This window comes from Micropterus salmoides, unplaced genomic scaffold (assembly GCF_014851395.1).
Source record: "Micropterus salmoides isolate LMB-PRFRI ecotype aquatic unplaced genomic scaffold, ASM1485139v1 Ms_hic_scaffold_2453, whole genome shotgun sequence".
Taxonomy (NCBI): domain Eukaryota; kingdom Metazoa; phylum Chordata; class Actinopteri; order Centrarchiformes; family Centrarchidae; genus Micropterus; species Micropterus salmoides.
In genome coordinates this window covers 1-27,383 of record NW_024041655.1, presented here as the reverse complement: position 1 = coordinate 27,383, position 27,383 = coordinate 1, and the positions used below count along the sequence as shown (strand labels likewise).

Here is a 27,383-nt window from a genome sequence, read left to right as displayed (position 1 = left end):
CCATCCAAGAGAGGGATGTTAACAGACTGTTCAGGAGGCAGAAACCTCGCAAAGCAGCGGGGCCAAAGAGAGGGGAACACTTTGGATCACTGTTACACCACAGTTAGCAGTGCCTATCTCGCCGTTAGACGCGCTCCACTGGGACACTCTGATCATGTCATGGTCCACCTGATTCCTGCTTACAGACAGAAATTAAAACTCTGTAAACCTGTAGTGAGGACATCAAAGAAATGGAGCAGTCAAGCTGTAGAGGATCTTCAGGCATGCTTGGACTGCACTGACTGGGATGTTTTCAGGACTGCTACCAACAATCTGGATGAGTTTACAGAGGCTGTGACATCCTACATCAGCTTCTGTGAGGACAGCTGCATTCCAACACGCAGCAGGGTGAGTTATAACAATGACAGACCCTGGTTCACAGCTAAGCTCAGACAGCTGAGGTTGGAAAAGGAAGAGGCGATTAGGAGTGGAGACCGGGCCAGGTTTAAGGAGTCAAAGTACAGGTTTAGCAAGGCGGTGCGAGATGCTAAACAGCTGTATGCAGAGAGACTACAAGACCAGTCCTCAAGGAATGACTCTGCTTCTGTCTGGAGAGGATTCAGACGGATCAGCAGCTACAAACCTAAATCCCCCCACTCCATGAACGACTCACGCCTTGCCAACGAGTTGAACCAGTTTTACTGTCGCTTTGAAAGACAATGGGACAGACCTGACACCATCCCCCGTCACACCACTGATCGGCCACAGTCCACCATCTCATCCCCCACCTCCTCCCCCTCTCTTACCATCCAAGAGAGGGATGTTAACAGACTGTTCAGGAGGCAGAAACCTCGCAAAGCAGCGGGGCCGGACTCTGTCTCCCCATCCACCCTGAAGCACTGTGCTGATCAGCTGTCTCCGGTGTTTACAGACATTTTTAACACCTCACTGGAGTCATGCCATGTGCCAGCCTGCTTCAAAGCCTCCACCATCATCCCTGTCCCCAAAAAACCAAGGACCACGGGACTAAACGACTACAGACCCGTCGCCCTGACCTCTGTGGTGATGAAGTCTTTGGAGCGCCTTGTGTTGTCCCACCTTAAATCCATCATAGACCCACTCCCGGGGCAAGGGCAGGCTGCAGCGTATCATTCGCTCTGCAGAGAAGGTGATTGACTGCAATCTTGCATCGCTTCAGGACCTGCACGCCTCCAGGACTCTGAGGCGAGCAGGAAAGACTGCAGCAGCTGACGCCTCCCATCCCGGTCACAAACTGTTTCAGACTCTCCCCTCTGGCAAGAGGCTGCGGTCCATCAGGACCAAAACCTCTCGCCACAAATATTTGTTGTTAATTGTAAGTGGTTGTTGTTCCATTTTTTTATATTGTCAGTTGTATTATTTTTCTCTATTCTTCATATATAACTTGCATTTGTTTATTACATATTTCTACATCTATTTATGTCAGTCTCTATGTATGTCTGCGTGTAGCACCTCAACACCAAAGCAAATTCCTTGTATGTGTAAGAAGGTACTTGGCAACAAAGCTCCTTCTGATTCTGACGTCGAGTTGTTAAATGGTCACCACTGGCCAGTATGGGGGTTGAACCCATGACCTTGGCGTTATTAGCACCACGCTCTAACCATCTGAGCTAACCGGCCTGCTGTGGGGTGCTTCTTTCTTTCTTTTTGCTAACAAAATTCAATGCATAAAACAACAGGGACAGACTAAAACAGACAATGGCTCCATACTGGATGTTAAGTCATGTGTGACCACCTTCCAGGTGAGCAGTACACTCAAAACCTTTGACCTGAGCCGCCTGCTTTTGTGGTTCTTTTTTTAAACAATTTGTCCTCCAGAAGTAAAAAAAAAAGAAACGGACAAGTTTTGGATGTTCAGTCGTGTGCAAAGTGCCCCCAAGTCTATGCAAGCACAAATTGTTTAAACTTGAAAATACTCACTTCTTATACGGTCTGTCGCGATGGCTTTAAGTATTTCTCCATAAATAACGGAGGGGCCTTCAACCACGAAGGGACTCGAACCCTCAATCTTCTGATCCGAAGTCAGACGCCTTGTCCGTTAGGCCACGCGGTCCCGTTTCCCTTGCTCACATCTTACAACACTTGGTGATCTGGTCTTGTCAAAGCACTAAGAGTGGCCAGCTTGGGAATCAAACTCAAGATCTTGTAGCTTTTAGCGCCGTGCTAACAGTCACTGGATATCCTGTCATGTGTAAAGTCCTTGTAACTTGGCATAAGAGGGGCAGAATTTGTTTAAATCGGAAAGCTCTCGCTTGTGAGCAGGACAATGCAAACGCCATTCAGCAGCACTGTTCTCCTAATCTGGAATTTTTAATCATAAACTGTAAACCGCTTTACTCCCCCCGTGAGTTTGCTTCATTCATTCTGGTTGGTGCTTACATTCTGCCGCACGCCAACGTGCAGGACGCACAGCGCATGCTGGCCGACCGGATACTGTGTGTGGAGCAGACAAACCCGGACTCCCTTGTTATTGTTCTTGGTGACTTTAACAAAGGAAACCTCTGCCAAGAACTCCCCAAATACAGACAGTTCATTAAGTGTCCAACCAGAGAGGGGAACACTTTGGATCACTGTTACACCACAGTTAGCAGTGCCTATCTCGCCGTTAGACGCGCTCCACTGGGACACTCTGATCATGTCATGGTCCACCTGATTCCTGCTTACAGACAGAAATTAAAACTCTGTAAACCTGTAGTGAGGACATCAAAGAAATGGAGCAGTCAAGCTGTAGAGGATCTTCAGGCATGCTTGGACTGCACTGACTGGGATGTTTTCAGGACTGCTACCAACAATCTGGATGAGTTTACAGAGGCTGTGACATCCTACATCAGCTTCTGTGAGGACAGCTGCATTCCAACACGCAGCAGGGTGAGTTATAACAATGACAGACCCTGGTTCACAGCTAAGCTCAGACAGCTGAGGTTGGAAAAGGAAGAGGCGATTAGGAGTGGAGACCGGGCCAGGTTTAAGGAGTCAAAGTACAGGTTTAGCAAGGCGGTGCGAGATGCTAAACAGCTGTATGCAGAGAGACTACAAGACCAGTCCTCAAGGAATGACTCTGCTTCTGTCTGGAGAGGATTCAGACGGATCAGCAGCTACAAACCTAAATCCCCCCACTCCATGAACGACTCACGCCTTGCCAACGAGTTGAACCAGTTTTACTGTCGCTTTGAAAGACAATGGGACAGACCTGACACCATCCCCCGTCACACCACTGATCGGCCACAGTCCACCATCTCATCCCCCACCTCCTCCCCCTCTCTTACCATCCAAGAGAGGGATGTTAACAGACTGTTCAGGAGGCAGAAACCTCGCAAAGCAGCGGGGCCGGACTCTGTCTCCCCATCCACCCTGAAGCACTGTGCTGATCAGCTGTCTCCGGTGTTTACAGACATTTTTAACACCTCACTGGAGTCATGCCATGTGCCAGCCTGCTTCAAAGCCTCCACCATCATCCCTGTCCCCAAAAAACCAAGGACCACGGGACTAAACGACTACAGACCCGTCGCCCTGACCTCTGTGGTGATGAAGTCTTTGGAGCGCCTTGTGTTGTCCCACCTTAAATCCATCATAGACCCACTCCCGGGGCAAGGGCAGGCTGCAGCGTATCATTCGCTCTGCAGAGAAGGTGATTGACTGCAATCTTGCATCGCTTCAGGACCTGCACGCCTCCAGGACTCTGAGGCGAGCAGGAAAGACTGCAGCAGCTGACGCCTCCCATCCCGGTCACAAACTGTTTCAGACTCTCCCCTCTGGCAAGAGGCTGCGGTCCATCAGGACCAAAACCTCTCGCCACAAATATTTGTTGTTAATTGTAAGTGGTTGTTGTTCCATTTTTTTATATTGTCAGTTGTATTATTTTTCTCTATTCTTCATATATAACTTGCATTTGTTTATTACATATTTCTACATCTATGTCTGTCTGCGTGTAGCACCTCAACACCAAAGCAAATTCCTTGTATGTGTAAGAAGGTACTTGGCAACAAAGCTCCTTCTGATTCTGACGTCGAGTTGTTAAATGGTCACCACTGGCCAGTATGGGGGTTGAACCCATGACCTTGGCGTTATTAGCACCACGCTCTAACCATCTGAGCTAACCGGCCTGCTGTGGGGTGCTTCTTTCTTTCTTTTTGCTAACAAAATTCAATGCATAAAACAACAGGGACAGACTAAAACAGACAATGGCTCCATACTGGATGTTAAGTCATGTGTGACCACCTTCCAGGTGAGCAGTACACTCAAAACCTTTGACCTGAGCCGCCTGCTTTTGTGGTTCTTTTTTTAAACAATTTGTCCTCCAGAAGTAAAAAAAAAAGAAACGGACAAGTTTTGGATGTTCAGTCGTGTGCAAAGTGCCCCCAAGTCTATGCAAGCACAAATTGTTTAAACTTGAAAATACTCACTTCTTATACGGTCTGTCGCGATGGCTTTAAGTATTTCTCCATAAATAACGGAGGGGCCTTCAACCACGAAGGGACTCGAACCCTCAATCTTCTGATCCGAAGTCAGACGCCTTGTCCGTTAGGCCACGCGGTCCCGTTTCCCTTGCTCACATCTTACAACACTTGGTGATCTGGTCTTGTCAAAGCACTAAGAGTGGCCAGCTTGGGAATCAAACTCAAGATCTTGTAGCTTTTAGCGCCGTGCTAACAGTCACTGGATATCCTGTCATGTGTAAAGTCCTTGTAACTTGGCATAAGAGGGGCAGAATTTGTTTAAATCGGAAAGCTCTCGCTTGTGAGCAGGACAATGCAAACGCCATTCAGCAGCACTGTTCTCCTAATCTGGAATTTTTAATCATAAACTGTAAACCGCTTTACTCCCCCCGTGAGTTTGCTTCATTCATTCTGGTTGGTGCTTACATTCTGCCGCACGCCAACGTGCAGGACGCACAGCGCATGCTGGCCGACCGGATACTGTGTGTGGAGCAGACAAACCCGGACTCCCTTGTTATTGTTCTTGGTGACTTTAACAAAGGAAACCTCTGCCAAGAACTCCCCAAATACAGACAGTTCATTAAGTGTCCAACCAGAGAGGGGAACACTTTGGATCACTGTTACACCACAGTTAGCAGTGCCTATCTCGCCGTTAGACGCGCTCCACTGGGACACTCTGATCATGTCATGGTCCACCTGATTCCTGCTTACAGACAGAAATTAAAACTCTGTAAACCTGTAGTGAGGACATCAAAGAAATGGAGCAGTCAAGCTGTAGAGGATCTTCAGGCATGCTTGGACTGCACTGACTGGGATGTTTTCAGGACTGCTACCAACAATCTGGATGAGTTTACAGAGGCTGTGACATCCTACATCAGCTTCTGTGAGGACAGCTGCATTCCAACACGCAGCAGGGTGAGTTATAACAATGACAGACCCTGGTTCACAGCTAAGCTCAGACAGCTGAGGTTGGAAAAGGAAGAGGCGATTAGGAGTGGAGACCGGGCCAGGTTTAAGGAGTCAAAGTACAGGTTTAGCAAGGCGGTGCGAGATGCTAAACAGCTGTATGCAGAGAGACTACAAGACCAGTCCTCAAGGAATGACTCTGCTTCTGTCTGGAGAGGATTCAGACGGATCAGCAGCTACAAACCTAAATCCCCCCACTCCATGAACGACTCACGCCTTGCCAACGAGTTGAACCAGTTTTACTGTCGCTTTGAAAGACAATGGGACAGACCTGACACCATCCCCCGTCACACCACTGATCGGCCACAGTCCACCATCTCATCCCCCACCTCCTCCCCCTCTCTTACCATCCAAGAGAGGGATGTTAACAGACTGTTCAGGAGGCAGAAACCTCGCAAAGCAGCGGGGCCGGACTCTGTCTCCCCATCCACCCTGAAGCACTGTGCTGATCAGCTGTCTCCGGTGTTTACAGACATTTTTAACACCTCACTGGAGTCATGCCATGTGCCAGCCTGCTTCAAAGCCTCCACCATCATCCCTGTCCCCAAAAAACCAAGGACCACGGGACTAAACGACTACAGACCCGTCGCCCTGACCTCTGTGGTGATGAAGTCTTTGGAGCGCCTTGTGTTGTCCCACCTTAAATCCATCATAGACCCACTCCCGGGGCAAGGGCAGGCTGCAGCGTATCATTCGCTCTGCAGAGAAGGTGATTGACTGCAATCTTGCATCGCTTCAGGACCTGCACGCCTCCAGGACTCTGAGGCGAGCAGGAAAGACTGCAGCAGCTGACGCCTCCCATCCCGGTCACAAACTGTTTCAGACTCTCCCCTCTGGCAAGAGGCTGCGGTCCATCAGGACCAAAACCTCTCGCCACAAATATTTGTTGTTAATTGTAAGTGGTTGTTGTTCCATTTTTTTATATTGTCAGTTGTATTATTTTTCTCTATTCTTCATATATAACTTGCATTTGTTTATTACATATTTCTACATCTATTTATGTCAGCTCTATGTATGTCTGCGTGTAGCACCTCAACACCAAAGCAAATTCCTTGTATGTGTAAGAAGGTACTTGGCAACAAAGCTCCTTCTGATTCTGACGTCGAGTTGTTAAATGGTCACCACTGGCCAGTATGGGGGTTGAACCCATGACCTTGGCGTTATTAGCACCACGCTCTAACCATCTGAGCTAACCGGCCTGCTGTGGGGTGCTTCTTTCTTTCTTTTTGCTAACAAAATTCAATGCATAAAACAACAGGGACAGACTAAAACAGACAATGGCTCCATACTGGATGTTAAGTCATGTGTGACCACCTTCCAGGTGAGCAGTACACTCAAAACCTTTGACCTGAGCCGCCTGCTTTTGTGGTTCTTTTTTTAAACAATTTGTCCTCCAGAAGTAAAAAAAAAAGAAACGGACAAGTTTTGGATGTTCAGTCGTGTGCAAAGTGCCCCCAAGTCTATGCAAGCACAAATTGTTTAAACTTGAAAATACTCACTTCTTATACGGTCTGTCGCGATGGCTTTAAGTATTTCTCCATAAATAACGGAGGGGCCTTCAACCACGAAGGGACTCGAACCCTCAATCTTCTGATCCGAAGTCAGACGCCTTGTCCGTTAGGCCACGCGGTCCCGTTTCCCTTGCTCACATCTTACAACACTTGGTGATCTGGTCTTGTCAAAGCACTAAGAGTGGCCAGCTTGGGAATCAAACTCAAGATCTTGTAGCTTTTAGCGCCGTGCTAACAGTCACTGGATATCCTGTCATGTGTAAAGTCCTTGTAACTTGGCATAAGAGGGGCAGAATTTGTTTAAATCGGAAAGCTCTCGCTTGTGAGCAGGACAATGCAAACGCCATTCAGCAGCACTGTTCTCCTAATCTGGAATTTTTAATCATAAACTGTAAACCGCTTTACTCCCCCCGTGAGTTTGCTTCATTCATTCTGGTTGGTGCTTACATTCTGCCGCACGCCAACGTGCAGGACGCACAGCGCATGCTGGCCGACCGGATACTGTGTGTGGAGCAGACAAACCCGGACTCCCTTGTTATTGTTCTTGGTGACTTTAACAAAGGAAACCTCTGCCAAGAACTCCCCAAATACAGACAGTTCATTAAGTGTCCAACCAGAGAGGGGAACACTTTGGATCACTGTTACACCACAGTTAGCAGTGCCTATCTCGCCGTTAGACGCGCTCCACTGGGACACTCTGATCATGTCATGGTCCACCTGATTCCTGCTTACAGACAGAAATTAAAACTCTGTAAACCTGTAGTGAGGACATCAAAGAAATGGAGCAGTCAAGCTGTAGAGGATCTTCAGGCATGCTTGGACTGCACTGACTGGGATGTTTTCAGGACTGCTACCAACAATCTGGATGAGTTTACAGAGGCTGTGACATCCTACATCAGCTTCTGTGAGGACAGCTGCATTCCAACACGCAGCAGGGTGAGTTATAACAATGACAGACCCTGGTTCACAGCTAAGCTCAGACAGCTGAGGTTGGAAAAGGAAGAGGCGATTAGGAGTGGAGACCGGGCCAGGTTTAAGGAGTCAAAGTACAGGTTTAGCAAGGCGGTGCGAGATGCTAAACAGCTGTATGCAGAGAGACTACAAGACCAGTCCTCAAGGAATGACTCTGCTTCTGTCTGGAGAGGATTCAGACGGATCAGCAGCTACAAACCTAAATCCCCCCACTCCATGAACGACTCACGCCTTGCCAACGAGTTGAACCAGTTTTACTGTCGCTTTGAAAGACAATGGGACAGACCTGACACCATCCCCCGTCACACCACTGATCGGCCACAGTCCACCATCTCATCCCCCACCTCCTCCCCCTCTCTGTTAACAGACTGTTCAGGAGGCAGAAACCTCGCAAAGCAGCGGGGCCGGACTCTGTCTCCCCATCCACCCTGAAGCACTGTGCTGATCAGCTGTCTCCGGTGTTTACAGACATTTTTAACACCTCACTGGAGTCATGCCATGTGCCAGCCTGCTTCAAAGCCTCCACCATCATCCCTGTCCCCAAAAAACCAAGGACCACGGGACTAAACGACTACAGACCCGTCGCCCTGACCTCTGTGGTGATGAAGTCTTTGGAGCGCCTTGTGTTGTCCCACCTTAAATCCATCATAGACCCACTCCCGGGGCAAGGGCAGGCTGCAGCGTATCATTCGCTCTGCAGAGAAGGTGATTGACTGCAATCTTGCATCGCTTCAGGACCTGCACGCCTCCAGGACTCTGAGGCGAGCAGGAAAGACTGCAGCAGCTGACGCCTCCCATCCCGGTCACAAACTGTTTCAGACTCTCCCCTCTGGCAAGAGGCTGCGGTCCATCAGGACCAAAACCTCTCGCCACAAATATTTGTTGTTAATTGTAAGTGGTTGTTGTTCCATTTTTTTATATTGTCAGTTGTATTATTTTTCTCTATTCTTCATATATAACTTGCATTTGTTTATTACATATTTCTACATCTATTTATGTCAGTCATCTATGTATGTCTGCGTGTAGCACCTCAACACCAAAGCAAATTCCTTGTATGTGTAAGAAGGTACTTGGCAACAAAGCTCCTTCTGATTCTGACGTCGAGTTGTTAAATGGTCACCACTGGCCAGTATGGGGGTTGAACCCATGACCTTGGCGTTATTAGCACCACGCTCTAACCATCTGAGCTAACCGGCCTGCTGTGGGGTGCTTCTTTCTTTCTTTTTGCTAACAAAATTCAATGCATAAAACAACAGGGACAGACTAAAACAGACAATGGCTCCATACTGGATGTTAAGTCATGTGTGACCACCTTCCAGGTGAGCAGTACACTCAAAACCCTCTGATCATGTCATGGTCCACCTGATTCCTGCTTACAGACAGAAATTAAAACTCTGTAAACCTGTAGTGAGGACATCAAAGAAATGGAGCAGTCAAGCTGTAGAGGATCTTCAGGCATGCTTGGACTGCACTGACTGGGATGTTTTCAGGACTGCTACCAACAATCTGGATGAGTTTACAGAGGCTGTGACATCCTACATCAGCTTCTGTGAGGACAGCTGCATTCCAACACGCAGCAGGGTGAGTTATAACAATGACAGACCCTGGTTCACAGCTAAGCTCAGACAGCTGAGGTTGGAAAAGGAAGAGGCGATTAGGAGTGGAGACCGGGCCAGGTTTAAGGAGTCAAAGTACAGGTTTAGCAAGGCGGTGCGAGATGCTAAACAGCTGTATGCAGAGAGACTACAAGACCAGTCCTCAAGGAATGACTCTGCTTCTGTCTGGAGAGGATTCAGACGGATCAGCAGCTACAAACCTAAATCCCCCCACTCCATGAACGACTCACGCCTTGCCAACGAGTTGAACCAGTTTTACTGTCGCTTTGAAAGACAATGGGACAGACCTGACACCATCCCCCGTCACACCACTGATCGGCCACAGTCCACCATCTCATCCCCCACCTCCTCCCCCTCTCTTACCATCCAAGAGAGGGATGTTAACAGACTGTTCAGGAGGCAGAAACCTCGCAAAGCAGCGGGGCCGGACTCTGTCTCCCCATCCACCCTGAAGCACTGTGCTGATCAGCTGTCTCCGGTGTTTACAGACATTTTTAACACCTCACTGGAGTCATGCCATGTGCCAGCCTGCTTCAAAGCCTCCACCATCATCCCTGTCCCCAAAAAACCAAGGACCACGGGACTAAACGACTACAGACCCGTCGCCCTGACCTCTGTGGTGATGAAGTCTTTGGAGCGCCTTGTGTTGTCCCACCTTAAATCCATCATAGACCCACTCCCGGGGCAAGGGCAGGCTGCAGCGTATCATTCGCTCTGCAGAGAAGGTGATTGACTGCAATCTTGCATCGCTTCAGGACCTGCACGCCTCCAGGACTCTGAGGCGAGCAGGAAAGACTGCAGCAGCTGACGCCTCCCATCCCGGTCACAAACTGTTTCAGACTCTCCCCTCTGGCAAGAGGCTGCGGTCCATCAGGACCAAAACCTCTCGCCACAAATATTTGTTGTTAATTGTAAGTGGTTGTTGTTCCATTTTTTTATATTGTCAGTTGTATTATTTTTCTCTATTCTTCATATATAACTTGCATTTGTTTATTACATATTTCTACATCTATTTATGTCAGTCATCTATGTATGTCTGCGTGTAGCACCTCAACACCAAAGCAAATTCCTTGTATGTGTAAGAAGGTACTTGGCAACAAAGCTCCTTCTGATTCTGACGTCGAGTTGTTAAATGGTCACCACTGGCCAGTATGGGGGTTGAACCCATGACCTTGGCGTTATTAGCACCACGCTCTAACCATCTGAGCTAACCGGCCTGCTGTGGGGTGCTTCTTTCTTTCTTTTTGCTAACAAAATTCAATGCATAAAACAACAGGGACAGACTAAAACAGACAATGGCTCCATACTGGATGTTAAGTCATGTGTGACCACCTTCCAGGTGAGCAGTACACTCAAAACCTTTGACCTGAGCCGCCTGCTTTTGTGGTTCTTTTTTTAAACAATTTGTCCTCCAGAAGTAAAAAAAAAAGAAACGGACAAGTTTTGGATGTTCAGTCGTGTGCAAAGTGCCCCCAAGTCTATGCAAGCACAAATTGTTTAAACTTGAAAATACTCACTTCTTATACGGTCTGTCGCGATGGCTTTAAGTATTTCTCCATAAATAACGGAGGGGCCTTCAACCACGAAGGGACTCGAACCCTCAATCTTCTGATCCGAAGTCAGACGCCTTGTCCGTTAGGCCACGCGGTCCCGTTTCCCTTGCTCACATCTTACAACACTTGGTGATCTGGTCTTGTCAAAGCACTAAGAGTGGCCAGCTTGGGAATCAAACTCAAGATCTTGTAGCTTTTAGCGCCGTGCTAACAGTCACTGGATATCCTGTCATGTGTAAAGTCCTTGTAACTTGGCATAAGAGGGGCAGAATTTGTTTAAATCGGAAAGCTCTCGCTTGTGAGCAGGACAATGCAAACGCCATTCAGCAGCACTGTTCTCCTAATCTGGAATTTTTAATCATAAACTGTAAACCGCTTTACTCCCCCCGTGAGTTTGCTTCATTCATTCTGGTTGGTGCTTACATTCTGCCGCACGCCAACGTGCAGGACGCACAGCGCATGCTGGCCGACCGGATACTGTGTGTGGAGCAGACAAACCCGGACTCCCTTGTTATTGTTCTTGGTGACTTTAACAAAGGAAACCTCTGCCAAGAACTCCCCAAATACAGACAGTTCATTAAGTGTCCAACCAGAGAGGGGAACACTTTGGATCACTGTTACACCACAGTTAGCAGTGCCTATCTCGCCGTTAGACGCGCTCCACTGGGACACTCTGATCATGTCATGGTCCACCTGATTCCTGCTTACAGACAGAAATTAAAACTCTGTAAACCTGTAGTGAGGACATCAAAGAAATGGAGCAGTCAAGCTGTAGAGGATCTTCAGGCATGCTTGGACTGCACTGACTGGGATGTTTTCAGGACTGCTACCAACAATCTGGATGAGTTTACAGAGGCTGTGACATCCTACATCAGCTTCTGTGAGGACAGCTGCATTCCAACACGCAGCAGGGTGAGTTATAACAATGACAGACCCTGGTTCACAGCTAAGCTCAGACAGCTGAGGTTGGAAAAGGAAGAGGCGATTAGGAGTGGAGACCGGGCCAGGTTTAAGGAGTCAAAGTACAGGTTTAGCAAGGCGGTGCGAGATGCTAAACAGCTGTATGCAGAGAGACTACAAGACCAGTCCTCAAGGAATGACTCTGCTTCTGTCTGGAGAGGATTCAGACGGATCAGCAGCTACAAACCTAAATCCCCCCACTCCATGAACGACTCACGCCTTGCCAACGAGTTGAACCAGTTTTACTGTCGCTTTGAAAGACAATGGGACAGACCTGACACCATCCCCCGTCACACCACTGATCGGCCACAGTCCACCATCTCATCCCCCACCTCCTCCCCCTCTCTTACCATCCAAGAGAGGGATGTTAACAGACTGTTCAGGAGGCAGAAACCTCGCAAAGCAGCGGGGCCGGACTCTGTCTCCCCATCCACCCTGAAGCACTGTGCTGATCAGCTGTCTCCGGTGTTTACAGACATTTTTAACACCTCACTGGAGTCATGCCATGTGCCAGCCTGCTTCAAAGCCTCCACCATCATCCCTGTCCCCAAAAAACCAAGGACCACGGGACTAAACGACTACAGACCCGTCGCCCTGACCTCTGTGGTGATGAAGTCTTTGGAGCGCCTTGTGTTGTCCCACCTTAAATCCATCATAGACCCACTCCCGGGGCAAGGGCAGGCTGCAGCGTATCATTCGCTCTGCAGAGAAGGTGATTGACTGCAATCTTGCATCGCTTCAGGACCTGCACGCCTCCAGGACTCTGAGGCGAGCAGGAAAGACTGCAGCAGCTGACGCCTCCCATCCCGGTCACAAACTGTTTCAGACTCTCCCCTCTGGCAAGAGGCTGCGGTCCATCAGGACCAAAACCTCTCGCCACAAATATTTGTTGTTAATTGTAAGTGGTTGTTGTTCCATTTTTTTATATTGTCAGTTGTATTATTTTTCTCTATTCTTCATATATAACTTGCATTTGTTTATTACATATTTCTACATCTATTTATGTCAGTCATCTATGTATGTCTGCGTGTAGCACCTCAACACCAAAGCAAATTCCTTGTATGTGTAAGAAGGTACTTGGCAACAAAGCTCCTTCTGATTCTGACGTCGAGTTGTTAAATGGTCACCACTGGCCAGTATGGGGGTTGAACCCATGACCTTGGCGTTATTAGCACCACGCTCTAACCATCTGAGCTAACCGGCCTGCTGTGGGGTGCTTCTTTCTTTCTTTTTGCTAACAAAATTCAATGCATAAAACAACAGGGACAGACTAAAACAGACAATGGCTCCATACTGGATGTTAAGTCATGTGTGACCACCTTCCAGGTGAGCAGTACACTCAAAACCCTCTGATCATGTCATGGTCCACCTGATTCCTGCTTACAGACAGAAATTAAAACTCTGTAAACCTGTAGTGAGGACATCAAAGAAATGGAGCAGTCAAGCTGTAGAGGATCTTCAGGCATGCTTGGACTGCACTGACTGGGATGTTTTCAGGACTGCTACCAACAATCTGGATGAGTTTACAGAGGCTGTGACATCCTACATCAGCTTCTGTGAGGACAGCTGCATTCCAACACGCAGCAGGGTGAGTTATAACAATGACAGACCCTGGTTCACAGCTAAGCTCAGACAGCTGAGGTTGGAAAAGGAAGAGGCGATTAGGAGTGGAGACCGGGCCAGGTTTAAGGAGTCAAAGTACAGGTTTAGCAAGGCGGTGCGAGATGCTAAACAGCTGTATGCAGAGAGACTACAAGACCAGTCCTCAAGGAATGACTCTGCTTCTGTCTGGAGAGGATTCAGACGGATCAGCAGCTACAAACCTAAATCCCCCCACTCCATGAACGACTCACGCCTTGCCAACGAGTTGAACCAGTTTTACTGTCGCTTTGAAAGACAATGGGACAGACCTGACACCATCCCCCGTCACACCACTGATCGGCCACAGTCCACCATCTCATCCCCCACCTCCTCCCCCTCTCTTACCATCCAAGAGAGGGATGTTAACAGACTGTTCAGGAGGCAGAAACCTCGCAAAGCAGCGGGGCCGGACTCTGTCTCCCCATCCACCCTGAAGCACTGTGCTGATCAGCTGTCTCCGGTGTTTACAGACATTTTTAACACCTCACTGGAGTCATGCCATGTGCCAGCCTGCTTCAAAGCCTCCACCATCATCCCTGTCCCCAAAAAACCAAGGACCACGGGACTAAACGACTACAGACCCGTCGCCCTGACCTCTGTGGTGATGAAGTCTTTGGAGCGCCTTGTGTTGTCCCACCTTAAATCCATCATAGACCCACTCCCGGGGCAAGGGCAGGCTGCAGCGTATCATTCGCTCTGCAGAGAAGGTGATTGACTGCAATCTTGCATCGCTTCAGGACCTGCACGCCTCCAGGACTCTGAGGCGAGCAGGAAAGACTGCAGCAGCTGACGCCTCCCATCCCGGTCACAAACTGTTTCAGACTCTCCCCTCTGGCAAGAGGCTGCGGTCCATCAGGACCAAAACCTCTCGCCACAAATATTTGTTGTTAATTGTAAGTGGTTGTTGTTCCATTTTTTTATATTGTCAGTTGTATTATTTTTCTCTATTCTTCATATATAACTTGCATTTGTTTATTACATATTTCTACATCTATTTATGTCAGTCTCTATGTATGTCTGCGTGTAGCACCTCAACACCAAAGCAAATTCCTTGTATGTGTAAGAAGGTACTTGGCAACAAAGCTCCTTCTGATTCTGACGTCGAGTTGTTAAATGGTCACCACTGGCCAGTATGGGGGTTGAACCCATGACCTTGGCGTTATTAGCACCACGCTCTAACCATCTGAGCTAACCGGCCTGCTGTGGGGTGCTTCTTTCTTTCTTTTTGCTAACAAAATTCAATGCATAAAACAACAGGGACAGACTAAAACAGACAATGGCTCCATACTGGATGTTAAGTCATGTGTGACCACCTTCCAGGTGAGCAGTACACTCAAAACCTTTGACCTGAGCCGCCTGCTTTTGTGGTTCTTTTTTTAAACAATTTGTCCTCCAGAAGTAAAAAAAAAAGAAACGGACAAGTTTTGGATGTTCAGTCGTGTGCAAAGTGCCCCCAAGTCTATGCAAGCACAAATTGTTTAAACTTGAAAATACTCACTTCTTATACGGTCTGTCGCGATGGCTTTAAGTATTTCTCCATAAATAACGGAGGGGCCTTCAACCACGAAGGGACTCGAACCCTCAATCTTCTGATCCGAAGTCAGACGCCTTGTCCGTTAGGCCACGCGGTCCCGTTTCCCTTGCTCACATCTTACAACACTTGGTGATCTGGTCTTGTCAAAGCACTAAGAGTGGCCAGCTTGGGAATCAAACTCAAGATCTTGTAGCTTTTAGCGCCGTGCTAACAGTCACTGGATATCCTGTCATGTGTAAAGTCCTTGTAACTTGGCATAAGAGGGGCAGAATTTGTTTAAATCGGAAAGCTCTCGCTTGTGAGCAGGACAATGCAAACGCCATTCAGCAGCACTGTTCTCCTAATCTGGAATTTTTAATCATAAACTGTAAACCGCTTTACTCCCCCCGTGAGTTTGCTTCATTCATTCTGGTTGGTGCTTACATTCTGCCGCACGCCAACGTGCAGGACGCACAGCGCATGCTGGCCGACCGGATACTGTGTGTGGAGCAGACAAACCCGGACTCCCTTGTTATTGTTCTTGGTGACTTTAACAAAGGAAACCTCTGCCAAGAACTCCCCAAATACAGACAGTTCATTAAGTGTCCAACCAGAGAGGGGAACACTTTGGATCACTGTTACACCACAGTTAGCAGTGCCTATCTCGCCGTTAGACGCGCTCCACTGGGACACTCTGATCATGTCATGGTCCACCTGATTCCTGCTTACAGACAGAAATTAAAACTCTGTAAACCTGTAGTGAGGACATCAAAGAAATGGAGCAGTCAAGCTGTAGAGGATCTTCAGGCATGCTTGGACTGCACTGACTGGGATGTTTTCAGGACTGCTACCAACAATCTGGATGAGTTTACAGAGGCTGTGACATCCTACATCAGCTTCTGTGAGGACAGCTGCATTCCAACACGCAGCAGGGTGAGTTATAACAATGACAGACCCTGGTTCACAGCTAAGCTCAGACAGCTGAGGTTGGAAAAGGAAGAGGCGATTAGGAGTGGAGACCGGGCCAGGTTTAAGGAGTCAAAGTACAGGTTTAGCAAGGCGGTGCGAGATGCTAAACAGCTGTATGCAGAGAGACTACAAGACCAGTCCTCAAGGAATGACTCTGCTTCTGTCTGGAGAGGATTCAGACGGATCAGCAGCTACAAACCTAAATCCCCCCACTCCATGAACGACTCACGCCTTGCCAACGAGTTGAACCAGTTTTACTGTCGCTTTGAAAGACAATGGGACAGACCTGACACCATCCCCCGTCACACCACTGATCGGCCACAGTCCACCATCTCATCCCCCACCTCCTCCCCCTCTCTTACCATCCAAGAGAGGGATGTTAACAGACTGTTCAGGAGGCAGAAACCTCGCAAAGCAGCGGGGCCGGACTCTGTCTCCCCATCCACCCTGAAGCACTGTGCTGATCAGCTGTCTCCGGTGTTTACAGACATTTTTAACACCTCACTGGAGTCATGCCATGTGCCAGCCTGCTTCAAAGCCTCCACCATCATCCCTGTCCCCAAAAAACCAAGGACCACGGGACTAAACGACTACAGACCCGTCGCCCTGACCTCTGTGGTGATGAAGTCTTTGGAGCGCCTTGTGTTGTCCCACCTTAAATCCATCATAGACCCACTCCCGGGGCAAGGGCAGGCTGCAGCGTATCATTCGCTCTGCAGAGAAGGTGATTGACTGCAATCTTGCATCGCTTCAGGACCTGCACGCCTCCAGGACTCTGAGGCGAGCAGGAAAGACTGCAGCAGCTGACGCCTCCCATCCCGGTCACAAACTGTTTCAGACTCTCCCCTCTGGCAAGAGGCTGCGGTCCATCAGGACCAAAACCTCTCGCCACAAATATTTGTTGTTAATTGTAAGTGGTTGTTGTTCCATTTTTTTATATTGTCAGTTGTATTATTTTTCTCTATTCTTCATATATAACTTGCATTTGTTTATTACATATTTCTACATCTATTTATGTCAGTCATCTATGTATGTCTGCGTGTAGCACCTCAACACCAAAGCAAATTCCTTGTATGTGTAAGAAGGTACTTGGCAACAAAGCTCCTTCTGATTCTGACGTCGAGTTGTTAAATGGTCACCACTGGCCAGTATGGGGGTTGAACCCATGACCTTGGCGTTATTAGCACCACGCTCTAACCATCTGAGCTAACCGGCCTGCTGTGGGGTGCTTCTTTCTTTCTTTTTGCTAACAAAATTCAATGCATAAAACAACAGGGACAGACTAAAACAGACAATGGCTCCATACTGGATGTTAAGTCATGTGTGACCACCTTCCAGGTGAGCAGTACACTCAAAACCCTCTGATCATGTCATGGTCCACCTGATTCCTGCTTACAGACAGAAATTAAAACTCTGTAAACCTGTAGTGAGGACATCAAAGAAATGGAGCAGTCAAGCTGTAGAGGATCTTCAGGCATGCTTGGACTGCACTGACTGGGATGTTTTCAGGACTGCTACCAACAATCTGGATGAGTTTACAGAGGCTGTGACATCCTACATCAGCTTCTGTGAGGACAGCTGCATTCCAACACGCAGCAGGGTGAGTTATAACAATGACAGACCCTGGTTCACAGCTAAGCTCAGACAGCTGAGGTTGGAAAAGGAAGAGGCGATTAGGAGTGGAGACCGGGCCAGGTTTAAGGAGTCAAAGTACAGGTTTAGCAAGGCGGTGCGAGATGCTAAACAGCTGTATGCAGAGAGACTACAAGACCAGTCCTCAAGGAATGACTCTGCTTCTGTCTGGAGAGGATTCAGACGGATCAGCAGCTACAAACCTAAATCCCCCCACTCCATGAACGACTCACGCCTTGCCAACGAGTTGAACCAGTTTTACTGTCGCTTTGAAAGACAATGGGACAGACCTGACACCATCCCCCGTCACACCACTGATCGGCCACAGTCCACCATCTCATCCCCCACCTCCTCCCCCTCTCTTACCATCCAAGAGAGGGATGTTAACAGACTGTTCAGGAGGCAGAAACCTCGCAAAGCAGCGGGGCCGGACTCTGTCTCCCCATCCACCCTGAAGCACTGTGCTGATCAGCTGTCTCCGGTGTTTACAGACATTTTTAACACCTCACTGGAGTCATGCCATGTGCCAGCCTGCTTCAAAGCCTCCACCATCATCCCTGTCCCCAAAAAACCAAGGACCACGGGACTAAACGACTACAGACCCGTCGCCCTGACCTCTGTGGTGATGAAGTCTTTGGAGCGCCTTGTGTTGTCCCACCTTAAATCCATCATAGACCCACTCCCGGGGCAAGGGCAGGCTGCAGCGTATCATTCGCTCTGCAGAGAAGGTGATTGACTGCAATCTTGCATCGCTTCAGGACCTGCACGCCTCCAGGACTCTGAGGCGAGCAGGAAAGACTGCAGCAGCTGACGCCTCCCATCCCGGTCACAAACTGTTTCAGACTCTCCCCTCTGGCAAGAGGCTGCGGTCCATCAGGACCAAAACCTCTCGCCACAAATATTTGTTGTTAATTGTAAGTGGTTGTTGTTCCATTTTTTTATATTGTCAGTTGTATTATTTTTCTCTATTCTTCATATATAACTTGCATTTGTTTATTACATATTTCTACATCTATTTATGTCAGTCTCTATGTATGTCTGCGTGTAGCACCTCAACACCAAAGCAAATTCCTTGTATGTGTAAGAAGGTACTTGGCAACAAAGCTCCTTCTGATTCTGACGTCGAGTTGTTAAATGGTCACCACTGGCCAGTATGGGGGTTGAACCCATGACCTTGGCGTTATTAGCACCACGCTCTAACCATCTGAGCTAACCGGCCTGCTGTGGGGTGCTTCTTTCTTTCTTTTTGCTAACAAAATTCAATGCATAAAACAACAGGGACAGACTAAAACAGACAATGGCTCCATACTGGATGTTAAGTCATGTGTGACCACCTTCCAGGTGAGCAGTACACTCAAAACCTTTGACCTGAGCCGCCTGCTTTTGTGGTTCTTTTTTTAAACAATTTGTCCTCCAGAAGTAAAAAAAAAAGAAACGGACAAGTTTTGGATGTTCAGTCGTGTGCAAAGTGCCCCCAAGTCTATGCAAGCACAAATTGTTTAAACTTGAAAATACTCACTTCTTATACGGTCTGTCGCGATGGCTTTAAGTATTTCTCCATAAATAACGGAGGGGCCTTCAACCACGAAGGGACTCGAACCCTCAATCTTCTGATCCGAAGTCAGACGCCTTGTCCGTTAGGCCACGCGGTCCCGTTTCCCTTGCTCACATCTTACAACACTTGGTGATCTGGTCTTGTCAAAGCACTAAGAGTGGCCAGCTTGGGAATCAAACTCAAGATCTTGTAGCTTTTAGCGCCGTGCTAACAGTCACTGGATATCCTGTCATGTGTAAAGTCCTTGTAACTTGGCATAAGAGGGGCAGAATTTGTTTAAATCGGAAAGCTCTCGCTTGTGAGCAGGACAATGCAAACGCCATTCAGCAGCACTGTTCTCCTAATCTGGAATTTTTAATCATAAACTGTAAACCGCTTTACTCCCCCCGTGAGTTTGCTTCATTCATTCTGGTTGGTGCTTACATTCTGCCGCACGCCAACGTGCAGGACGCACAGCGCATGCTGGCCGACCGGATACTGTGTGTGGAGCAGACAAACCCGGACTCCCTTGTTATTGTTCTTGGTGACTTTAACAAAGGAAACCTCTGCCAAGAACTCCCCAAATACAGACAGTTCATTAAGTGTCCAACCAGAGAGGGGAACACTTTGGATCACTGTTACACCACAGTTAGCAGTGCCTATCTCGCCGTTAGACGCGCTCCACTGGGACACTCTGATCATGTCATGGTCCACCTGATTCCTGCTTACAGACAGAAATTAAAACTCTGTAAACCTGTAGTGAGGACATCAAAGAAATGGAGCAGTCAAGCTGTAGAGGATCTTCAGGCATGCTTGGACTGCACTGACTGGGATGTTTTCAGGACTGCTACCAACAATCTGGATGAGTTTACAGAGGCTGTGACATCCTACATCAGCTTCTGTGAGGACAGCTGCATTCCAACACGCAGCAGGGTGAGTTATAACAATGACAGACCCTGGTTCACAGCTAAGCTCAGACAGCTGAGGTTGGAAAAGGAAGAGGCGATTAGGAGTGGAGACCGGGCCAGGTTTAAGGAGTCAAAGTACAGGTTTAGCAAGGCGGTGCGAGATGCTAAACAGCTGTATGCAGAGAGACTACAAGACCAGTCCTCAAGGAATGACTCTGCTTCTGTCTGGAGAGGATTCAGACGGATCAGCAGCTACAAACCTAAATCCCCCCACTCCATGAACGACTCACGCCTTGCCAACGAGTTGAACCAGTTTTACTGTCGCTTTGAAAGACAATGGGACAGACCTGACACCATCCCCCGTCACACCACTGATCGGCCACAGTCCACCATCTCATCCCCCACCTCCTCCCCCTCTCTTACCATCCAAGAGAGGGATGTTAACAGACTGTTCAGGAGGCAGAAACCTCGCAAAGCAGCGGGGCCGGACTCTGTCTCCCCATCCACCCTGAAGCACTGTGCTGATCAGCTGTCTCCGGTGTTTACAGACATTTTTAACACCTCACTGGAGTCATGCCATGTGCCAGCCTGCTTCAAAGCCTCCACCATCATCCCTGTCCCCAAAAAACCAAGGACCACGGGACTAAACGACTACAGACCCGTCGCCCTGACCTCTGTGGTGATGAAGTCTTTGGAGCGCCTTGTGTTGTCCCACCTTAAATCCATCATAGACCCACTCCCGGGGCAAGGGCAGGCTGCAGCGTATCATTCGCTCTGCAGAGAAGGTGATTGACTGCAATCTTGCATCGCTTCAGGACCTGCACGCCTCCAGGACTCTGAGGCGAGCAGGAAAGACTGCAGCAGCTGACGCCTCCCATCCCGGTCACAAACTGTTTCAGACTCTCCCCTCTGGCAAGAGGCTGCGGTCCATCAGGACCAAAACCTCTCGCCACAAATATTTGTTGTTAATTGTAAGTGGTTGTTGTTCCATTTTTTTATATTGTCAGTTGTATTATTTTTCTCTATTCTTCATATATAACTTGCATTTGTTTATTACATATTTCTACATCTATTTATGTCAGCTGTATGTCTGTCTGGTGTAGCACCTCAACACCAAAGCAAATTCCTTGTATGTGTAAGAAGGTACTTGGCAACAAAGCTCCTTCTGATTCTGACGTCGAGTTGTTAAATGGTCACCACTGGCCAGTATGGGGGTTGAACCCATGACCTTGGCGTTATTAGCACCACGCTCTAACCATCTGAGCTAACCGGCCTGCTGTGGGGTGCTTCTTTCTTTCTTTTTGCTAACAAAATTCAATGCATAAAACAACAGGGACAGACTAAAACAGACAATGGCTCCATACTGGATGTTAAGTCATGTGTGACCACCTTCCAGGTGAGCAGTACACTCAAAACCTTTGACCTGAGCCGCCTGCTTTTGTGGTTCTTTTTTTAAACAATTTGTCCTCCAGAAGTAAAAAAAAAAGAAACGGACAAGTTTTGGATGTTCAGTCGTGTGCAAAGTGCCCCCAAGTCTATGCAAGCACAAATTGTTTAAACTTGAAAATACTCACTTCTTATACGGTCTGTCGCGATGGCTTTAAGTATTTCTCCATAAATAACGGAGGGGCCTTCAACCACGAAGGGACTCGAACCCTCAATCTTCTGATCCGAAGTCAGACGCCTTGTCCGTTAGGCCACGCGGTCCCGTTTCCCTTGCTCACATCTTACAACACTTGGTGATCTGGTCTTGTCAAAGCACTAAGAGTGGCCAGCTTGGGAATCAAACTCAAGATCTTGTAGCTTTTAGCGCCGTGCTAACAGTCACTGGATATCCTGTCATGTGTAAAGTCCTTGTAACTTGGCATAAGAGGGGCAGAATTTGTTTAAATCGGAAAGCTCTCGCTTGTGAGCAGGACAATGCAAACGCCATTCAGCAGCACTGTTCTCCTAATCTGGAATTTTTAATCATAAACTGTAAACCGCTTTACTCCCCCCGTGAGTTTGCTTCATTCATTCTGGTTGGTGCTTACATTCTGCCGCACGCCAACGTGCAGGACGCACAGCGCATGCTGGCCGACCGGATACTGTGTGTGGAGCAGACAAACCCGGACTCCCTTGTTATTGTTCTTGGTGACTTTAACAAAGGAAACCTCTGCCAAGAACTCCCCAAATACAGACAGTTCATTAAGTGTCCAACCAGAGAGGGGAACACTTTGGATCACTGTTACACCACAGTTAGCAGTGCCTATCTCGCCGTTAGACGCGCTCCACTGGGACACTCTGATCATGTCATGGTCCACCTGATTCCTGCTTACAGACAGAAATTAAAACTCTGTAAACCTGTAGTGAGGACATCAAAGAAATGGAGCAGTCAAGCTGTAGAGGATCTTCAGGCATGCTTGGACTGCACTGACTGGGATGTTTTCAGGACTGCTACCAACAATCTGGATGAGTTTACAGAGGCTGTGACATCCTACATCAGCTTCTGTGAGGACAGCTGCATTCCAACACGCAGCAGGGTGAGTTATAACAATGACAGACCCTGGTTCACAGCTAAGCTCAGACAGCTGAGGTTGGAAAAGGAAGAGGCGATTAGGAGTGGAGACCGGGCCAGGTTTAAGGAGTCAAAGTACAGGTTTAGCAAGGCGGTGCGAGATGCTAAACAGCTGTATGCAGAGAGACTACAAGACCAGTCCTCAGGAATGACTCTGCTTCTGTCTGGAGAGGATTCAGACGGATCAGCAGCTACAAACCTAAATCCCCCCACTCCATGAACGACTCACGCCTTGCCAACGAGTTGAACCAGTTTTACTGTCGCTTTGAAAGACAATGGGACAGACCTGACACCATCCCCCGTCACACCACTGATCGGCCACAGTCCACCATCTCATCCCCCCCTCTCTTACCATCCAAGAGAGGGATGTTAACAGACTGTTCAGGAGGCAGAAACCTCGCAAAGCAGCGGGGCCGGACTCTGTCTCCCCATCCACCCTGAAGCACTGTGCTGATCAGCTGTCTCCGGTGTTTACAGACATTTTTAACACCTCACTGGAGTCATGCCATGTGCCAGCCTGCTTCAAAGCCTCCACCATCATCCCTGTCCCCAAAAAACCAAGGACCACGGGACTAAACGACTACAGACCCGTCGCCCTGACCTCTGTGGTGATGAAGTCTTTGGAGCGCCTTGTGTTGTCCCACCTTAAATCCATCATAGACCCACTCCCGGGGCAAGGGCAGGCTGCAGCGTATCATTCGCTCTGCAGAGAAGGTGATTGACTGCAATCTTGCATCGCTTCAGGACCTGCACGCCTCCAGGACTCTGAGGCGAGCAGGAAAGACTGCAGCAGCTGACGCCTCCCATCCCGGTCACAAACTGTTTCAGACTCTCCCCTCTGGCAAGAGGCTGCGGTCCATCAGGACCAAAACCTCTCGCCACAAATATTTGTTGTTAATTGTAAGTGGTTGTTGTTCCATTTTTTTATATTGTCAGTTGTATTATTTTTCTCTATTCTTCATATATAACTTGCATTTGTTTATTACATATTTCTACATCTATTTATGTCAGCTGTATGTAGCACCTCAACACCAAAGCAAATTCCTTGTATGTGTAAGAAGGTACTTGGCAACAAAGCTCCTTCTGATTCTGACGTCGAGTTGTCTGGCCAGTATGGGGTTGAACTCATGACCTTGTGTCATTAGCACCACGCTCTAACCATCTGAGCTAATCGGCCTGCTGTAGGGTACTTCTTTCTTTCTTTTTGCTAAGCCAGCATCAGTTGCCATTCGTAGGTCGTTTGTGACTCTAACCAAGGCTGTTTCTGTGCTGTGTGCAGAGCAGAAAAGCCGACTGGAATTATTCAAAAAGGTTGTTATGTTTGAGGTGGTCCTGGAGATGGGCGGCAACAACTTTTTCCAGTGTTCAATTAGATTACCAATACGTGGAATGTAATTTAGTACTTTTAAAGTATTGTACTTAATTACAAATTTGAGACTGTAACCTAAAACTTCAATTAATAGTACCCGACCAGGCTTCTAATTGACCTGCGTTTATTTGTCAAAACGTGAAGCCACAACAGTCAGTAAATAGCACAGGTGTCTAAATAGGACCAGGCTTTTAACTGAAGTCTTATGGAATATTTGACAGCTTAATAGTAACTTTAAAGATGCAGATTTTACATAGGCCTACAAAACAAGCAATATTATGCTAAACAACCCAATAGGTAAAATAGTTCAAATGTGCTCCACCATGACCAATTAACAATAAAATGCTGTGTACAGTACTACTGCATCAGAAATAAGAAGCGAGTAATATAATATGTAATAGCATAAACATAGCTCTGCATCTCTACATATTGAGTATTTGATACTCAATACAGTAGATTTTCTAATATAATTTAGTGGTGTTTAATAGAATACATATACTTTTAATGGCGTATTTTAATGTCGCAGTCACAGGGCAGGCATTACTGGAGGAGCACAGATCCATATCATCGATTGGCTTCATCTGTGCTCTGCTGAGTTGCCTGACTCTGATACCACATGGCACGACTACATGCGCGTCGATGTGTTGTGAAGGAGCAGATGAACAACTTAGCCATAGCTTAGATTCATATAGCTAACTTAGTCGTCTGTAAGAGGAATACATAGCTAAAAATGTCGCAGTTACAAGCGAGGTTCTTCACGGAGAACAAAAGGTGAGCTCTTATTCCCTTAAACCAATTAAATATAACTAAAAAACGACAGCAGCTAACGTTAGCCGTCTGGGTATCTAGCTGTAACTTACAGTAAACAGTACGACATTATTGTGAGGCACTTCTCCGCCTTTGAGCCATGAATGTGTTCTGTAAATTCTGCCTAAGCTTCTAATTGTAGTTATCCACCAACAGTTTTGTAGCGCATATTGATTAGCTAGCTATTGCTAACAATCCAAAGATGTGACTGGCTGCTGTCCTGCTGCATCTGTGTCATTTGGTGTCTTAATATATATGTACATATGCGAAATGTGTGTGTGTGGTAAACTATGGTACAAACCGAAGGCCTTTCTTTGTAGGTATGTTGTGGATGATGTCCCATTCTCCATCCCTGCTAACTCTGAAGTGCAGGACCTCAGTAATGTCATCACATGCTACTGGAAGCTAAAAATGGTAAACTCACATTTATTTTAAGCATTAAATATGTCAAGACGTTTTAACATTTATTCCTTAAAACTTAGTAGTCGCTATTTAAAAGCTAAAAGTATTTATTTATTAGCCACTGTTCCCCTGCTCTAGCAGTAAGAATTGATGACATACTAGAACTTAATTTCTCAGTTACTATTAACTAACTGCACATTTTTCATTGAAATCTATGGGTCTCTGCAATTCAGATATCATCTATTCATTAGTTACTAGTAACTTATTGAATAGTTACTAGTAACCTTTTACTAGTATCTGTTATTTAGATACTAGTACCTACTCATCAGTCATTAGTAACTATCCAAATGGCATTAGTAACTTTTTTATTTTTACTAGTAAGAAAGAAAATATTACTATTAACAAAAGAAAGCACTAATAGCTAAATAATAGATACTAGTAAAGTGAAAATGGTTACTAGTACCTAATTCCATTTTACTGGTATCTATTATTAGTAGCTAAATAATAGACACTAGCAAAATGGAAATGGTAACTAGTAACTAATGAATAGATGTGCAGTTAGTTACTAGTAACTAAAAAATAGTTATTAGTAACTGAATATTAAGTTCTAGTATCTAATCAATTGTCACTAGTAAAATGTGAATAGTTATTAGTGACTAATAAATGTACTAGTAGCTTTTAAATAGCTACTGGTAAGTTTTAAGTAATAAATGTTAAAACGGCTTTCCATACATTAATAACAAGTTTTACTATATACACAGATTTCTATTGTTTATACTCAGCTTAAATTATGTCATATGGCTGACAAAATCCCAGTGCTTAAAATACTCGTAACATCTTGAACGCATATTTTTCTTTTGTTTCCGCAGCTTCTCACAGCAAAGTGGATTTCGACTTCCTGGTCAAGGGTCAGTTCCTGCGATCGTCGCTGGCCACTCATATGGAGGCAGAAGACATATCGACGGTATGACCAGCCTCCATGCTTAAACCTGAGTGTAAATGCTGTGTTCCTGTTATACTTATGGTACAGACAGTTTTGTGTAAAGCTTGTTTCAGCATTCACTGCCTTATCTTGTGGAAGCCTAAGAGGGACAAATGGGAACACGTGATTTGATATCTGGTCATCAGTGCGTATGTCTGTGCTTCAGGAAGACGTGGTGGAGATAGAGTATGTAGAGCGGATCACAGCCCCAGAGCCCGAGGATGTTGATGCACGATGACTGGATTAGCTCTGTAGATGCAGATGCTGAATGGTAAGATAACAGACAACAGACTTTTTCATTTGTTTGTATTGCATTTACATTTTCTAATGGCCTTTCGGTCATAGCAATTTAAAAATAAACTTTCTTTTTGTAAATAGTACAGCGTTGTGGTTTGTTCCAAACGTGTTGCAGAGTGCCCTCTGGTGGAAAACTATACACGACAGGCTGTAATCTGAATAAATTTTGTTTTAAATATACTATAATCTCCTGGTTTTCTTACTTTTCTATTTTTTGCAGGATCCTAACAGGGTCGTATGACAGACAGCCAGGATCTGGTCTGTAGAGGGCAAGGCAGTGTTGACAGTGGCTGGACACACAGATGTGGTGAAAGATGTAGCCTGGTCAAAAGAGGTGAGCAGGGCAGAATGTCATACAGTCACTTTAATAATAACAATGAGAACCTTTCTTAAAAGACTCTGCCAACGTATCTCTTCAGATGGTCTGACCTCTCTGCTTCTGACCGCCTCTCTGGACCAAAACATCCTGCTGTGGGAGTGGAACTCCGAGAGGACAAGGTGAAAGCCAGACACTGCTGTCGGGGACACACAGGGAGTGTTGACACTGTTTCCACAGACCCCACTGGCTCAAAGGTAAAGAGTGATGGATAGTGCTTATTGCAAATTCAAGGGCTTTCACAGTTGCTATTTGTCAGTGAAAGCATTTGTGTTGCTCCCATACAGTTCTGCAGTGGCTCCTGGACAAAATGTTGAAGATTTGGTCTGCAGGTAGGTTCCAGAATTATTGATTGCGTCCTAAG

At 47.0% G+C, this 27,383-nt stretch overlaps 1 long non-coding RNA gene, 17 other non-coding genes and 1 pseudogene across 18 annotated transcripts; 2 read left to right on the top strand and 17 right to left on the bottom strand.

Annotated features, from left to right (window-relative positions):
* Positions 1–1,564: 1,564 nt before the first annotated feature.
* Positions 1,565–1,638, bottom strand: trnai-aau. Its single transcript has one exon. It is a non-coding gene; the product is annotated as a tRNA-Ile (tRNA).
* A 360-nt stretch (positions 1,639–1,998) lies between these two features.
* Positions 1,999–2,071, bottom strand: trnar-ucg. The gene has a single exon. It is a non-coding gene; the product is annotated as a tRNA-Arg (tRNA).
* Positions 2,072–4,047: 1,976 nt separating this feature from the next.
* Positions 4,048–4,121, bottom strand: trnai-aau. Its single transcript has one exon. It is a non-coding gene; the product is annotated as a tRNA-Ile (tRNA).
* Positions 4,122–4,481: 360 nt separating this feature from the next.
* On the bottom strand, positions 4,482–4,554 carry trnar-ucg. The gene has a single exon. It is a non-coding gene; the product is annotated as a tRNA-Arg (tRNA).
* Positions 4,555–6,545: 1,991 nt separating this feature from the next.
* Positions 6,546–6,619, bottom strand: trnai-aau. Its single transcript has one exon. It is a non-coding gene; the product is annotated as a tRNA-Ile (tRNA).
* Positions 6,620–6,979: 360 nt separating this feature from the next.
* trnar-ucg lies at positions 6,980–7,052 on the bottom strand. Its single transcript has one exon. It is a non-coding gene; the product is annotated as a tRNA-Arg (tRNA).
* Positions 7,053–9,026: 1,974 nt separating this feature from the next.
* trnai-aau lies at positions 9,027–9,100 on the bottom strand. The gene has a single exon. It is a non-coding gene; the product is annotated as a tRNA-Ile (tRNA).
* Positions 9,101–10,662: 1,562 nt separating this feature from the next.
* Positions 10,663–10,736, bottom strand: trnai-aau. Its single transcript has one exon. It is a non-coding gene; the product is annotated as a tRNA-Ile (tRNA).
* Positions 10,737–11,096: 360 nt separating this feature from the next.
* On the bottom strand, positions 11,097–11,169 carry trnar-ucg. Its single transcript has one exon. It is a non-coding gene; the product is annotated as a tRNA-Arg (tRNA).
* Positions 11,170–13,162: 1,993 nt separating this feature from the next.
* trnai-aau lies at positions 13,163–13,236 on the bottom strand. Its single transcript has one exon. It is a non-coding gene; the product is annotated as a tRNA-Ile (tRNA).
* Positions 13,237–14,797: 1,561 nt separating this feature from the next.
* Positions 14,798–14,871, bottom strand: trnai-aau. The gene has a single exon. It is a non-coding gene; the product is annotated as a tRNA-Ile (tRNA).
* Positions 14,872–15,231: 360 nt separating this feature from the next.
* trnar-ucg lies at positions 15,232–15,304 on the bottom strand. The gene has a single exon. It is a non-coding gene; the product is annotated as a tRNA-Arg (tRNA).
* Positions 15,305–17,297: 1,993 nt separating this feature from the next.
* trnai-aau lies at positions 17,298–17,371 on the bottom strand. The gene has a single exon. It is a non-coding gene; the product is annotated as a tRNA-Ile (tRNA).
* A 1,561-nt stretch (positions 17,372–18,932) lies between these two features.
* trnai-aau lies at positions 18,933–19,006 on the bottom strand. The gene has a single exon. It is a non-coding gene; the product is annotated as a tRNA-Ile (tRNA).
* Positions 19,007–19,366: 360 nt separating this feature from the next.
* trnar-ucg lies at positions 19,367–19,439 on the bottom strand. Its single transcript has one exon. It is a non-coding gene; the product is annotated as a tRNA-Arg (tRNA).
* Positions 19,440–21,429: 1,990 nt separating this feature from the next.
* trnai-aau lies at positions 21,430–21,503 on the bottom strand. The gene has a single exon. It is a non-coding gene; the product is annotated as a tRNA-Ile (tRNA).
* Positions 21,504–21,863: 360 nt separating this feature from the next.
* Positions 21,864–21,936, bottom strand: trnar-ucg. The gene has a single exon. It is a non-coding gene; the product is annotated as a tRNA-Arg (tRNA).
* A 2,857-nt stretch (positions 21,937–24,793) lies between these two features.
* Positions 24,794–26,621, top strand: LOC119918849 (annotated as a pseudogene).
* A 253-nt stretch (positions 26,622–26,874) lies between these two features.
* On the top strand, positions 26,875–27,347 carry LOC119918850. The gene is made up of 3 exons (XR_005447505.1): positions 26,875–26,977; positions 27,063–27,216; positions 27,307–27,347. It is a non-coding gene; the product is annotated as an uncharacterized LOC119918850 (long non-coding RNA).
* Positions 27,348–27,383: the final 36 nt, after the last annotated feature.